This window comes from Hordeum vulgare, chromosome 1H (genome assembly GCF_904849725.1).
Source record: "Hordeum vulgare subsp. vulgare chromosome 1H, MorexV3_pseudomolecules_assembly, whole genome shotgun sequence".
NCBI classification, from domain to species: domain Eukaryota; kingdom Viridiplantae; phylum Streptophyta; class Magnoliopsida; order Poales; family Poaceae; genus Hordeum; species Hordeum vulgare.
In genome coordinates this window covers 31,770,537-31,785,175 of record NC_058518.1, presented here as the reverse complement: position 1 = coordinate 31,785,175, position 14,639 = coordinate 31,770,537, and positions in this window count along the sequence as shown.

Here is a 14,639-nt window from a genome sequence, read left to right as displayed (position 1 = left end):
GAAAATAAAGAAATTTAATTGGGATGAGTACAAGATACTTTTCAGTAATCAATGGCATGTTCTCACGATGGCCAATATGCAACAACAAGGAAAATTCCTATGCAATTTTCCTAATGCTCCTATTCCTATGAAATTTTCCTATGAATCAAAGAAAAGCCCCATTCCTATGAATGAAAGAAAAAGCCCCAATTTTCCTATGCATTATTCCAATGAATCAAGGAAATTATGACATGTTCTCAACATTCCCAATCCTCCTATTCGAATTCAATTTTCCTATCCTATGAATCAAAGAAAAGCCCCAATTAAAACTATGACAAGTTTTGTATTACCTTCCCCACTGAAAGACCATGACACGATGTTTGAAACAAAGTTGGACGACATCGCGACAATCGGGCATGTAGTCGAGATCGAGGCCCATGAACTTCTGTTTCTCCTCTCAAAGCCATGCCTCGAACATGGAAAGAAAAATCGGGACCTTGGCGATGTCGTTCGTGTAGACGACATCAAGATTGGTCGTGCCATGAGAGCACCTTCCCATAGCAAGTGATTGGATTCATGGTAGAGGATGGGGATGAAGGAGAGGGAGATGAACAGAGGAAACATAGACGAATAGGCGAGAGGGAGGCGCTGGTCTCGTTTGATCTTGTGGTTACTGTAGCGTTTTATCTTGCGAGTAACAACTTCTAAGGTGCGAGAGTCGAAAGATTTGGACTTTTAGTCCCGGTTTGAGCCACCAGCCGAGACTAACAGGGCTCGCGCCAGGCGAACGGTTGCCACCACCTCTTTAGTTCCGGTTCGTGGCTCACACCGGGACTAAAGGTCCCATCTGAACTGGGACTGATTCCCTGGCCTCCCGAACTGGGACTGATGCTCCCATTCATCCCGGTTTGTAACATATCTGGGATTAAAGCCCTTTTCCCGCCTGGGCCATAGCCATGTTTTCTACTAGTGTGTCAGTCTTAGTGTCGGCCTTCAGAGGAATTAAATTGAAACATAGTGATACAATTAATCCAGGATGATAAGTATTATTATTATTATTATGAATTCCGATTTGGATTAATCATATGTGGTATATGGAATTGTTAGAGTATCTCAGGGACGGTTCTACCTCGTGAATACTCAGTGTTGATATGATATAAGCCCTTTCTATGGTGTCGCTCAGACGCCCGACTGTGGCAACTGTTATTTCTTTCATATAAGCCCTTTATGTGGTGTCGCTTAGACGCCCGACTATGGCAACTGTTATTACTTTCATGTGAGCCCTTTAGGTGGTGTCGCTGAGACGCCCGACTGTGGCACGCATGCTATTACTTACTCATCGTTATCTTCATATAAGCCCTTTTTGTGGTGTCGCTCCGGACGCCCAACTATGGCATGTTTAGCAATATTCCATTGATAAGTCCCTTTATGTGGTGTCTCTAAGACGCCCGACTATGGCTTGTGTTACTTGTCCTTCCGAGGTGTCGCCTCAGACGCCCGATCGACAATCTTAAAATTTAGTTTTACCCTTCCTTGCTTGCTTATACATCATTGGTGGAAATGATTTATCTGCATGAATGCATCCATGAATTAATTCTTATGGCATTATAGAGTCATTAAGTGAATTATGCATGCATCTCACTTTCTTTAACTTATCTGTTTTCTTGATGTTTGCGAGTACATTCAAAGTACTCACAAGCTTGTCCCTCGCTATTGTCTTGGCCAGATTGCTTTCGGAGAGGAGCACGATGCAATCAACCCCGGAACCTAGGAGTCGAGGATAGAAGCCTTGTGTGATAGGAATTGATCCACGTCAGCTGTTTCGGTGGAAATGGAATCCCATAGGCACTGGAGATTCATCGAGTCGTTTCTGCCGTCAACCTCAGACGTTTGTCCAAACCAGTGGACCTTCATGGTCTTGTAACCCAGACTTTGTATTTTTCTTGGGATTTCTGTATCAAGTGAGTGTCCACCAACTAACAGTAGTCCTGGGGCTGGTGAACAGAAAGACATGTTTTTTGGAACTTATTTTCCGAAAAAAGCGGTCGCCACAGAATTCCTATCATTTTTCTTTTTATTTTTCTTCCTAGTGGGACTAGGTGTATCATCACTCATCCTTTTAGGGTGACCTTAAGGGTAAAGAGTTGCCCGAGTCATTATGCCTCCTCCAATCATTACTCTAATAGCATGGTCATTAATATTATTCATGTCAGCAAACAAATCATTATGTGACTTAGCTACTTGATATAGCTGGGTGTGGACCATAGATGCATGTTTACCTAGACCTTTCACACATTAGCAACCCTAAACATCAAGTCACTTAAGTGGTCTATCATCATGGCATTATTTCTCAATTGATCTTTAACATAGTTATTAAAATGCTCTTGCTTAACAACGTAATTATCAAATTCATACATGCATTGATCAGGAGTCTTAGTATAAGGTATATCATTTTCATGAAAGGAACAGAGAGAGTTTACCTCTACTACCCGTGTTGGGGTATCAAGTCCATCCATTTCCTCAATCGGTGGCAATTTCGTGACATCCTCAATTTCAATACATTTCACCTTCATGGATCTGTTTTCTTCTTGCATATCTTCGGGGCTGAGAAATAAAATACCTCTCTTCTTTTGAATAGGTCCTCGCAGTGGTTCAGGAAGTGTCCAATCATTGGCATTTTGTAATATATTATTTAGTAACTTTTCAACTTGTCCAATGGTTCTTTCCCTAAAAACACAACCAACACAACTATCTAGGAAGTCCCTGGAAGGATCTCTTAGTCCATTATAAAAGATATCAAAAATTTAATTCTTCTTAAGAGGACAATCAAGCAAAGGTATAAGTAACTGGAGAAGCCTCCCCCAAGCTTGAGGGAGATTCTCTTTTTTAATTTGCACAAAGTTAAATATTTCCTGTAAAGCAGGTAGTTTCTTATGAGTAGGAAACTATTTTTAGAAAAGTAACAAAGCATATCCTGGGGACTACGCATACAACCAGGATGAAGAGAAAGAAACCATTCCTTGGCCTCGCCTTTTAGCGAGAATGGGATAAGCTTAAGGATATAATAGTAGCGTATCTTTTCATCATTGGTGAACAAAACAACAATATCATTCAGTTTCATAAGGTGTTCGACCATAGTTTAATTTTATAACCATGGAAAGGATCAAACTCTACTATAGGAATTAGTTCAGGGTCTATAGAAAATTCATAGTCCTTATTAGTGAACAATATAGGAGAAGTAGCAAATTTAGGATCATGTTTCATTTTTTCCATGATAGATTATTTTATTTTATTTTTCGTAGTAATCTTTTCAAATCATCTCTATCCTTACAAGCTAGAAAGTCCCTAGCGACCTCACCATCCATAACACAACCTTCAGGTACATAAGGAAATTCATATCTATTAAGAGGACGAGGTGTAACAGGTGATTCAAAGTATTCATCAGTTTCAAGTTCGCTACCTCTAGCAATATGAGCATCAAGTAATTCACTTAGTGGCACAATTTTAGTTTCAACATGTGTAGCAATAGTCTCATGATTAATTTTAGAAGTAGCATCATCAAGTTCATGTGATATATCAGAACGAGCAACACGCGGTGGTGTAACAAGCTCATTCAAAACAGTAGGTGAATCAAAAGCAGAGCTAGATGGCAGTTCCTTACCTCCTCTCGTGTGAGAGGGGACGATCTTATTTCGATTATCTTTCAAGTTCCTCATAGTGAAAATTGGATATCCTCAAGTCAACACAATAAATAAAGCTATGCTCCCAAGGAATGAAGCCAAAAAAGGTCTTGATAACGCACAAATATAGGGGATCACGACAGTCTTCACGGGTAGTATTTCATCCTAATTTATTGATTCAACGCGGGGGAGCCAAAGAATATTTATTGGCCATAATAGTTGAGTTTTCAATTCAACCGCACCTGGGATATCTCTTTGTAGCAAGGATTTAGTTGCACATCAGATGAAAGTAGTAACTGTGATAGTGATAGTAGCAATCGAGTAGCGTGTGTGACAGTAGCAGCAACAGTAGTAACTTAGCAAGATTCAGTATATGTAAAGCGTTGACACGTGGTGTTGGAAATATGCCCTAGAGGCAATAATAAAATGTTTATTATCATATTTCCTTGTTCATGATAATCGTCTATCGTTCATGCTATAATTGTATTAACAAGAAGTAGTAATACATGTGTGAATGAATAGATCACAATGTGTCCTTAGCAAGCCTCTAGTTGGCTAGCTCGTTAGTCAATAGATGATCATGGTTTCCTGATCATGGGCATTAGATGTCATTGATAACCGGATCACATAATTGGGAGAATGATGTGATGGACAAGACCCAATCCTAAGCCTAGCACTAGATCGTATTGTTCGTATGCTAATGCTTTTCTAATGTCAAGTATCTTTTCCTTCGACCGTGAGATTGTGCAACTCCCGGATACCGTAGGAGTGCTTTGGGTGTATCAAACGTCACAACGTAACTGGGTGACTATAAAGGTGCACTACGGGTACCTCCGAAAGTGTCTGTTGGGTTGGCACGAATCGAGATCGGGATTTGTCACTCCGTATGACGGAGAGGTATCTCTGGGCCCACTCGGTAGAACATCTTCATGAGCTCAATGTGACTAAGGAGTTAGTCGCATGATGACGTGCTACGAAACGAGTAAATAGACTTACCGGTAACGAGATTGAACAAGGTATAGGTATACCGACGATCGAATCTCGGGCAAGTTCTATACCGACAGAAAAAGGGAATCGTATACGGGATTGATTGAATCCTTGACATCGTGGTTCATCCGATGAGATCATCGTGGAGCTAGTGGGAGCCACCATGGGTATCCATACCCCGCTGATGGTTATTGGCCAGAGAGGTGTCTCGGTCATGTCTGCCTGTCTCCCGAACCCGTAGGGTCTACACACTTAAGGTTCGATGACGCTAGGGTTATAGAGAATTGTTATACGAGGTTACCGAAAGTTGTTCGGAGTCCCGGATGAGATCCCGGACGTCACGAGGAGCTCCGGAATGGTCCGGAGGTAAAGATTGATATATAGGACGGATGGTTTCGGACACCGGAAGTGTTTCGGGTACCACCGGTAACGTACCGGGACCACCGGAGGTGGCCCCGGGGGACCACCGAAGGGGGACAACGACCCCGGGAGGTAAGGTGGGCCAAGTGGGGGTGGGAACCAGCCCCTAGGTGGGCTGGTGCGCCTCCCCACTCAGCCCATTGCGCAAGGGAGAGAAAAGGGGGGGGGCAAACCCTAAGCCAGGTGGGCCTAAGGCCCACCAATGGGTGCGCCACCCCCTCCTCTCCCCTGTGGCCGCCGCACCACCCATCTGGGAGGGCTGCCGCACCCCCTAGGGTGGGAACCCTAGGGGTGGCACCCCCTCTCCCCTTCCCCTATATATAGTGGGCACTTTTGGCCTTTGGAGGACACGATTTTCCCTCTCTCTCGGCGCAACCCTGCTCTTCTTCCTCCTCCTCTCCGCCGGTGCTTGGCGAAGCCCTGCCGGAGACCTCGTCTCCCCATCGACACCACGCCATCGTGTTGCTGGACTTCTTCCCCAACCTCTCCCTCCTCCTTGCTGGATCAAGGTGCGGGAGACGTCACCGGGCTGCACGTGTGTTGAACGCGGAGGTGCCGTTGTTCGGCACTAGATCGAAATCGCTGCAAGTACGACTCCATCAACCGCATTCTAGCAACGCTTCCGCTTAGCAATCTTCAAAGGTACGAAGATGCTCTTACCCCTCTCTCGTTGCTGGTCTCTCCATAGGAAGATCTGAACATGCGTGGGAATTTTTTTGAATTTATGCTACGTTTCCCAACAGTGACATCCGAGCCAGGTTTTCTATGCGTAGATTCTATGCACGAGTAGAACACAAAAGTTGTGGGCGATGATTTGTCAATTTGCTTGCCGTTACTAGTCTTATTCTTTTCCGGCGGTATTGTGGGATGAAGCGGCCCGGACCGACCTTACACGTACGCTTACGTGAGACTGGTTCCACCGACAGACATGCACATCGTGCATAAATGTGGCTAGCGGGTGTCTGTCTCTCCTACTCTAGTCGGATTGGATTTGATGAAAAGGGTCCTTATGAAGGGTAAATAGCTTTGGCATATCATCGTTGTGGCTGTCACGTAGGTAAGGAGGCGTTCTTGCTAGAAACCCAAATCAGCCACGTAAAACTTGCAACAACAATTAGAGGATGTCTAACTTGTTTTTGCAGGGTTTTGACATGTGATGTGATATGGCCAAAGTTGTGATGTTGCATGTATGATGTATGAGATGATCATGTTATTGTAATAGGTTTCACGACTTGCATGTCGATGAGTATGACAACCGGCAGGAGCCATAGGAGTTGTCTTAATTTATTGTATGAGATGCAACGCCATGTGCTTACTACTTTTACTTCATTGCTAACGGTTAGCCATAGTAGTAGTGATAGTAGTAGTTGGCATGACGACTTCACGGAGACACGATGATGGAGATCATGGTGTCACGCCGGTGATGATGATGATCATGCGATGCCTGAAGATGGAGATCGAAAGAGCAAAGATGATAATGGCCATATCATGTCACTATATGATTGCATTGTGATGTTTATCATGTTTTACATCTTATTGCTTAAAACTACGGTAGCATAATAAGATGATCCCTCTTAAAATTTCGAGAACTTATTCCCCTAAGTGTGCACCGTTGCGAAGGTTCGTTGTCTCGAAGCACCACGTGATGATCAGGTGTGATAGATTCTAACGTTCGCATACAACGGGTGTAAGCCAGATTTACACACGCGAAACACTTAGGTTGACTCGACGAGCTTAGCATGTACAGACATGACCTCGAATACAAGAGACCGAAAGGTCGAACATGAGTCGTATGGTTGAATACGATCAGCATGAAGTTGCTCACCATGGTGACTAGTCCGTCTCACGTGATGATCGGACACGGGTTAGTCAACATGGATCATGTATCACTTAGATGACTAGAGGGATGGGAGTTCATACCTAATTTGATTAAATGAACTTAATTGTCATGGACTTAGTCTAAAAGTTGTCTTTATAAATATTGTAGATGTCCAACGTCAACCTCAACTTCAACGCATTTCTAGAGAAAAACAAGCTGAAAGATGATAGTAGCAACTATGCGGACTGGGTTCGCAACCTGAAGCTCATCCTTGAAGCAGCTAAAAAGGCTTATGTCCTTAATGCGCCGCTAGGTGACCCTCCCGCTCCCGCAGCAGCCCAGGACATTCTGAACGTCTGGCAAGCGTGGAGTGATGACTACTCTCTGGTCAGGTGTGGCATGTTATACAGTTTAGAAATGGGGCTCCAAAGGCGTTTTGAGCAACACGGGGCATATGAGATGTTCCAGGAGCTGAAGCTAGGTTTTCAAGCTCATGCCCGTGTCGAGAGATATGAAGTCTCCGACAAATTCTTTAGCTGTAAGATGGAGGAGAATAGTTCTGTCAGTGAGCACATACTCAAAATGTTTGGGTTACACGGTCGTCTGACTTCACTTGGAGTCGAACTTCCGGATGATGCTATAATTGACAGAATCTTCCAGTCTCTCCCACCAAGCTACAAAGGCTTTGTGCTTAACTACAACATGCAAGGGATGGAGAAGACCATTCCCGAGTTGTACTCGATGCTCAAGTCTGCAGAAGTAGAAATCAAGAAGGAGCATCAAGTGTTGATGGTCAATAAGACCACTAGTTTCAAGAAAGGCAGGGGTAAGAAGAACTTCAAGAAAGACGGCAAAGCTGTTGCCGCGCCCGGTAAGCCAGATGCCGGGAAGAAGAAAAAGAACGGACCCAAGCCTGAGACTGAGTGCTTCTATTGCAAGGGAAAGGGTCACTGGAAGCGGAACTGCCCCAAATACTTAGCGGACAAGAAGGCCGACAACGTTAAAGGTATATGTGATATACATGTTATTGATGTGTACCTTACCAGCGCTCGTAGTAGCTCCTGGGTATTTGATACCGGTGCTGTTGCTCACATTTGCAACTCAAAGCAGGAACTGCGGAATAAGCGGAGACTGGCCAAGGACGAGGTGACGATGCGCGTCGGGAATGGTTCAAAGGTCGATGTGATCGCCGTCGGCATGCTACCTCTACATCTACCATCAGGATTAGTTTTAAACCTTAATAATTGTTATTTAGTACCAGCTTTAAGCATGAACATTGTATCAGGGTCTTTCTTAATGCGAGACGGCTACTCATTTAAGTCAGAGAATAATGGTTGTTCTATTTATATGAGTGATATGTTTTATGGTCATGCTCCGCTGGTGAATGGTTTATTCTTGATGAATCTCGATCGTGATGTTACACATATTCATAGTGTGAGTGCCAAAAGATGCAAAGTTGATAATGATAGTCCCACATACTTGTGGCACTGCCGCCTTGGTCATATCGGCGTTAAGCGCATGAAGAAGCTCCATACTGATGGACTATTAGAGTCTCTTGACTTTGAATCATTTGACACATGCGAACCGTGCCTCATGGGCAAGATGACTAAGACTCCATTCTCAGGAATAATGGAGAGAGCAACCGACTTATTGGAAATAATACATACTGATGTGTGTGGTCCAATGAACGTTGAAGCTCGCGGTGGTTATCGTTATGTTCTCACTCTCACCGATGATTTGAGTAGGTATGGGTATATCTACTTGATGAAGCACAAATCTGAGACGTTTGAAAAGTTCAAGGAATTTCAGAGTGAGGTTGAGAATCGACGTGACAGAAAAATTAAATGTCTACGATCTGATCGTGGAGGAGAATATTTGAGTCACGAGTTTGGCACACACCTAAGGAAGTGTGGAATCGTTTCACAGCTGACGCCGCCTGGCACACCGCAGCGCAACGGAGTGTCTGAACGTCGTAATCGCACTTTATTAGATATGGTACGATCTAAGATGTCTCTCACCGACTTACCGCTATCATTTTGGGGATACGCATTAGAAACTGCATCATTCACTTTAAATAGGGCACCGTCTAAATCCGTTGAGACGACACCGTATGAACTATGGTTTGGCAAGAAACCTAAGCTGTCGTTTCTTAAAGTTTGGGGCTGCGATGCTTATGTGAAGAAACTTCAACCAGAAAAGCTCGAACCCAAAGCGGAGAAATGCGTATTCATAGGATACCCTAAGGAAACTATTGGGTATACCTTCTATCTTAGATCCGAAGGTAAAACCTTTGTTGCCAAGAACGGATCCTTTCTAGAGAAAGAGTTTCTCTCGAAAGAAGTAAGTGGGAGGAAGGTAGAACTTGATGAGGTAATTACACCCCCTCTCGAACAGGAAAGTAGCGCAGCGCAGGAAGTTGTTCCTGTGGCGCCTACACCGACTGAAGAGGAAGTTAATGATGATGATCATGAAGCTTCGGATCAAGTTACTACTGAACCGCGAAGGCCCACAAGGGTACGCTCCGCACTAGAGTGGCACGGCAACCCTGTGATGGAAATCATGTTGTTAGACAACGGTGAACCTTCGAACTATGAAGAAGCGATGGCGGGCCCGGATTCCAACAAATGGCTTGAGGCCATGAAATCCGAGATAGGATCCATGTATGAGAACAAAGTATGGACTTTGGTGGACTTGCCCGATGACCGGCGAGCCATAGAAAATAAATGGATCTTCAAGAAGAAGACTGATGCAAACGGTAATGTAACCGTTTACAAAGCTCGACTTGTCGCAAAGGGTTTTCGACAAATTCAAGGAGTTGACTACGAAGAGACTTCCTCTCTCGTAGCGAAGCTGAAATTAGTCCGAATCATGTTAGCGATTGCCGCCTTTTATGATTATGAAATTTGGCAAATGGATGTCAAAACGGAGTTCCTTAACGGGAACCTTAAGGAAGAGTTGTATATGATGCAACCAGAAGGTTTTGTCGACCCTAAGGGTGCTAACAAAGTGTGCAAGCTCCAGCGCTCCATCTATGGGCTGGTGCAAGCATCTCGGAGTTGGAACATTCGCTTTAATGAGGTGATTAAAGCGTTTGGGTTCATACAGGTTTACGGAGAAGCCTGTCTGTACAAGAAAGTGAGTGGGAGCTCTGTAGCTTTCCTCGTACTGTATGTGGATGACATATTATTGATGGGGAATAATATAGAGATGTTGGAGAGCATAAAGGCCTATTTGAACAAGAGTTTTTCAATGAAGGACCTTGGAGAAGCTGCATACATATTAGGCATCAAGATCTATAGAGATAGATCGAGACGCCTCATAGGTCTTTCGCAAAGTACATACCTTGACAAGATATTGAAGAAGTTCAATATGGAAAACTCAAAGAAAGGTTTCATGCCAGTTTTGCAAGGTATGAGATTGAGTAAGACTCAGTCGCCGACCACGGCAGCAGATAGAGAGAAGATGAGTTCTGTCCCCTACGCTTCAGCCGTGGGCTCTCTAATGTATGCCATGCTGTGTACCAGACCTGATATAAACCTTGCCATAAGTTTGGTAGGGAGGTACCAAAGTGATCCCGGTACGGAACACTGGACAGCGGTCAAGAATATCCTTAAGTACCTAAAAAGGACTAAGGAAATGCTTCTCGTTTATGGAGGTGACGAAGAGCTCGTCGTAAAGGGTTACGTCGACGCTAGCTTCGACACAGATCTGGATGACTCTAAGTCACAGACCGGATACGTATATGTGTTGAATGGTGGGGCAGTGAGCTGGTGCAGCAACAAGCAAGAAGTCGTGGCAGCATCTACATGTGAAGCGGAGTACATAGCTGCTTCAGAAGCGGCTCATGAAGGAATTTGGATGAAGGAGCTCATCACCGACCTTGGAGTGGTTCCAAGCGTGTCGGGTCCTATGACACTCTTCTGTGATAACACTGGATCCATTGCCATAGCCAAGGAGCCAAGGTTTCACCGGAAGACGAAGCACATCAAACGCTGCTACAACTCCATCGAGGACCATGTCCAGAGCGGAGTGATAGATATTTGTAAAGTACACACGGATCTGAATATTGCAGACCCGTTGACTAAACCTCTTCCACGAGCAAAACATGATCAACACCATAATGCTATGGGTGTTCGATACATCACAATGTAACTAGATTATTGACTCTAGTGCAAGTGGGAGACTGTTGGAAATATGCCCTAGAGGCAATAATAAAATGTTTATTATCATATTTCCTTGTTCATGATAATCGTCTATCGTTCATGCTATAATTGTATTAACAAGAAACAGTAATACATGTGTGAATGAATAGATCACAATGTGTCCCTAGCAAGCCTCTAGTTGGCTAGCTCGTTAGTCAATAGATGCTCATGGTTTCCTGATCATGGGCATTAGATGTCATTGATAACGGGATCACATAATTGGGAGAATGATGTGATGGACAAGACCAAATCCTAAGCCTAGCACTAGATCGTATTGTTCGTATGCTAATGCTTTTCTAATGTCAAGTATCTTTTCCTTCGACCGTGAGATTGTGCAACTCCCGGATACCGTAGGAGTGCTTTGGGTGTATCAAACGTCACAATGTAACTGGGTGACTATAAAGGTGCACTACGGGTACCTCCGAAAGTGTCTGTTGGGTTGGCACGAATCGAGATCGGGATTTGTCACTCCGTGTGACGGAGAGGTATCTCTGGGCCCACTCGGTAGAAGATCATCATGAGCTCAATGGGACTAAGGAGTTAGTCGCACGATGACGTGCTATAGAACGAGTAAAGAGACTTACCGGTAACGAGATTGAACAAGGTATAGGTATATCGACGATCAAATCTCGGGCAAGTTCTATACCGACAGACAAAGGGAATCGTATACAGGATTGATTGAATCCTTGACATTGTGGTTCATCCGATGAGATCATCGTGGAGCTAGTGGGAGCCACCATGGGTATCCAGACCCCGCCGATGGTTATTGGCCAGAGAGGTGTCTCGGTCATGTCTGCCTGTCTCCCGAACCCATAGGGTCTACACACTTAAGGTTCGATGATGCTAGGGTTATAGGGAATTGTTATACGAGGTTACCGAAAGTTGTTCGGAGTCCCGGATGAGATCCCGGATGTCACGAGGAGCTCCGGAATGGCCCGGAGGTAAATATTGATATATAGGACGGATGGTTTCGGACACCGGAAGTGTTTCGGGCACCACCGGTAACGTACCGGGACCATCGGGACCACTGGAGGTGGCCCCGGGGGACCACCGAAGGGGGGCAACGACCCCGGGAGGTAAGGTGTGCCAAGTGGGGGTGGTAACCAGCCCCTAGGTGGGCTGGTGCGCCTCCCCACTCAGCCCATTGCGCAAGGGAGAGAAAAGGGGGGGGGGGGCAAACCGTAAGCCAGGTGGGCCTAAGGCCCACCAGTGGGTGCGCCACCCCCTCCTCCCCCCTGTGGCCGCCGCACCACCCATCTGGGAGGGCTGCCACACTCCCTAGGGTGGGAACCCTAGGGGTGGCACCCCCTCTCCCCTTCCCCTATATATAGTGGGCACTTTTGGCCTTTGGAGGACACGGTTTTCCCTCTCTCTCGGTGCAGCCCTGCTCTTCTTCCTCCTCCTCTCCGCCGGTGCTTGGCGAAGCCCTGCCGGGAGACCTCGTCTCTCCATCGACACCACGCCGTCGTGTTGCTGGACTTCTTCCCCAACCTCTCCCTCCTCCTTGCTGGATCAAGGTGCAGGAGACGTCACCGGGCTGCACGTGTGTTGAACGCGGAGGTGCCGTTGTTCGGCACTAGATCGGAATCGCTGCGAGTACGACTCCATCAACCGCGTTCTAGCAACGCTTCCGCTTAGTGATCTTCAAAGGTACGAAGATGCTCTTACCCCTCTCTCATTGCTGGTCTCTCCATAGGAAGATCTGAACATGCGTAGGAATTTTTTTGAATTTATGCTACGTTACCCAACACGTGGATCAGTGATGGATAATGATTTCGATGACCTTGATCATGTAACAGTTACACACTAGGGCGACACAGAACAAGCTCCAATTCATCAATGTAATTTAGGCATGTATTCTGTATAGTCATACGTGCTTCGATAAGAACTTGCATGTCAACTTTTGTCCTACGCTCCCATGGCAGCAGGGTCCTATTGGAAACTAAGCGATATTAAGGCCTGCTTTTAATAGAGAATTGGAACAAAGCATTGACACATGGTGAACACATGAACTCCTCAAACTACGGCAATCACCGGAAAGAATCCCAATTATTTCCTCCTTGGGGTATACGGATCAAGACATCTAATAGGTAACTACAACTTTCAAGATAGGATCCAAATCACTCTTATATTCACGAAAACACAATAGGTTCAGATCTAAAATCATGGCACCGGGCCCTAGTGACAAGCATTACGTATGGCAAAGTCATAGTAACATCAATCTCAAAACATAGTGGATACTAGGGATCAAGACCTATCAATATTAACTCGATTACATGATCTATCTCATCCAATACCAACACCTTCTAGCAAGCCTACTGTCGTGGTTTTATCATGGCAGATGTCCTCGTGAAAGGACTTAAAGATGGAGCCATCGCACCTTGGTGGCGACTCAAAGGGGGTGAGCAAAATCGAGACTCGGATTTACCCAGGTTCGACCCCTCGTGTGGAGGTAAAAGCCTATGTCCTGCTTTGTGTAGATTGATGATGGTTTCAATTACAAGGAGGGCATAACTCGCCTGACCTGGCTCTCGATGATTTCTAACTTGCCCCATCTTTCCGAGGGACTCGCCTTTATATACAGGTCGAGGCCCTAGGGTTTACAAGAGTCCTGGCTATGCTACAAATCGTAGCTTTCCCTATCTCTAAGTCGCCGTGCCTTCAAGGACTGGAAACCTCCTTGGCAGTCTATCTTTTGCGTAGCTCTTGAACCGCCATCCGGCTTCTGGGCCAAGGGTTGTACTACCAATGGTTGAGTCGCCCTTCTTATGACCCATCCCATCTAGGGCGGGTTATACCATAGGTAATATCCCCAACATTAGGCCCCAGATTGTCTTGAATTTATTCACGCCAATAAACCTTCACCCACTTGGGGCGACTTGTACCACCCTTGCCTTTCGACGGATGATAAGCCGCCATGCATCATGAATTTGTTGACCCGCCATGTAATCTTTGATGACATCACCTTATCCCTTTAATTCCGGGGTTTTAATGCCGTAACCACCCAACGGATCTTCTTCTACATTTACTTATCCAGAAAATCCAAGCGCCATCATTGCAGATTCATGAGTTGTCACCTCGATTCCCGCTCTGGACGCCTCGGTTCCCGCTCTGGTCGCCTCGATTCCTGCTCTGGTTCTTTAAATAACCGCAGGGGGAGTGGGGGCACCATCACCTACCCCCACTTCGGCCTCCTCGCGACCTTCATCTTCCTTGCGCCTGCTACCTCTTAATCTTGCTTTGTTTTTTCCCTTGAAGAGGAAAGGGTGATGCAGCACAGTAGCAGTAAGTATTTCCCTTAGTTTGAGAACCAAGGTATCAATCCAGTAGGAGAATCAAGCCAAGTCTCCAAAGTACCTACGCAAAAACAGCAAACTTGCGCCCAACGCTACAAAGGGGTTGTCAATCCCTTCACGATTGATTGCAAGGTGAGACCTGAAGGTGGAAAGTGCAACAAAGTAAAAGGGTAAGGCTGAAAATATTATGCAAAGTAGACCCGGGGGCCATAGTGTTCACTAGAGGCTTCTCTCATGATAGCAAATATTACGGTGG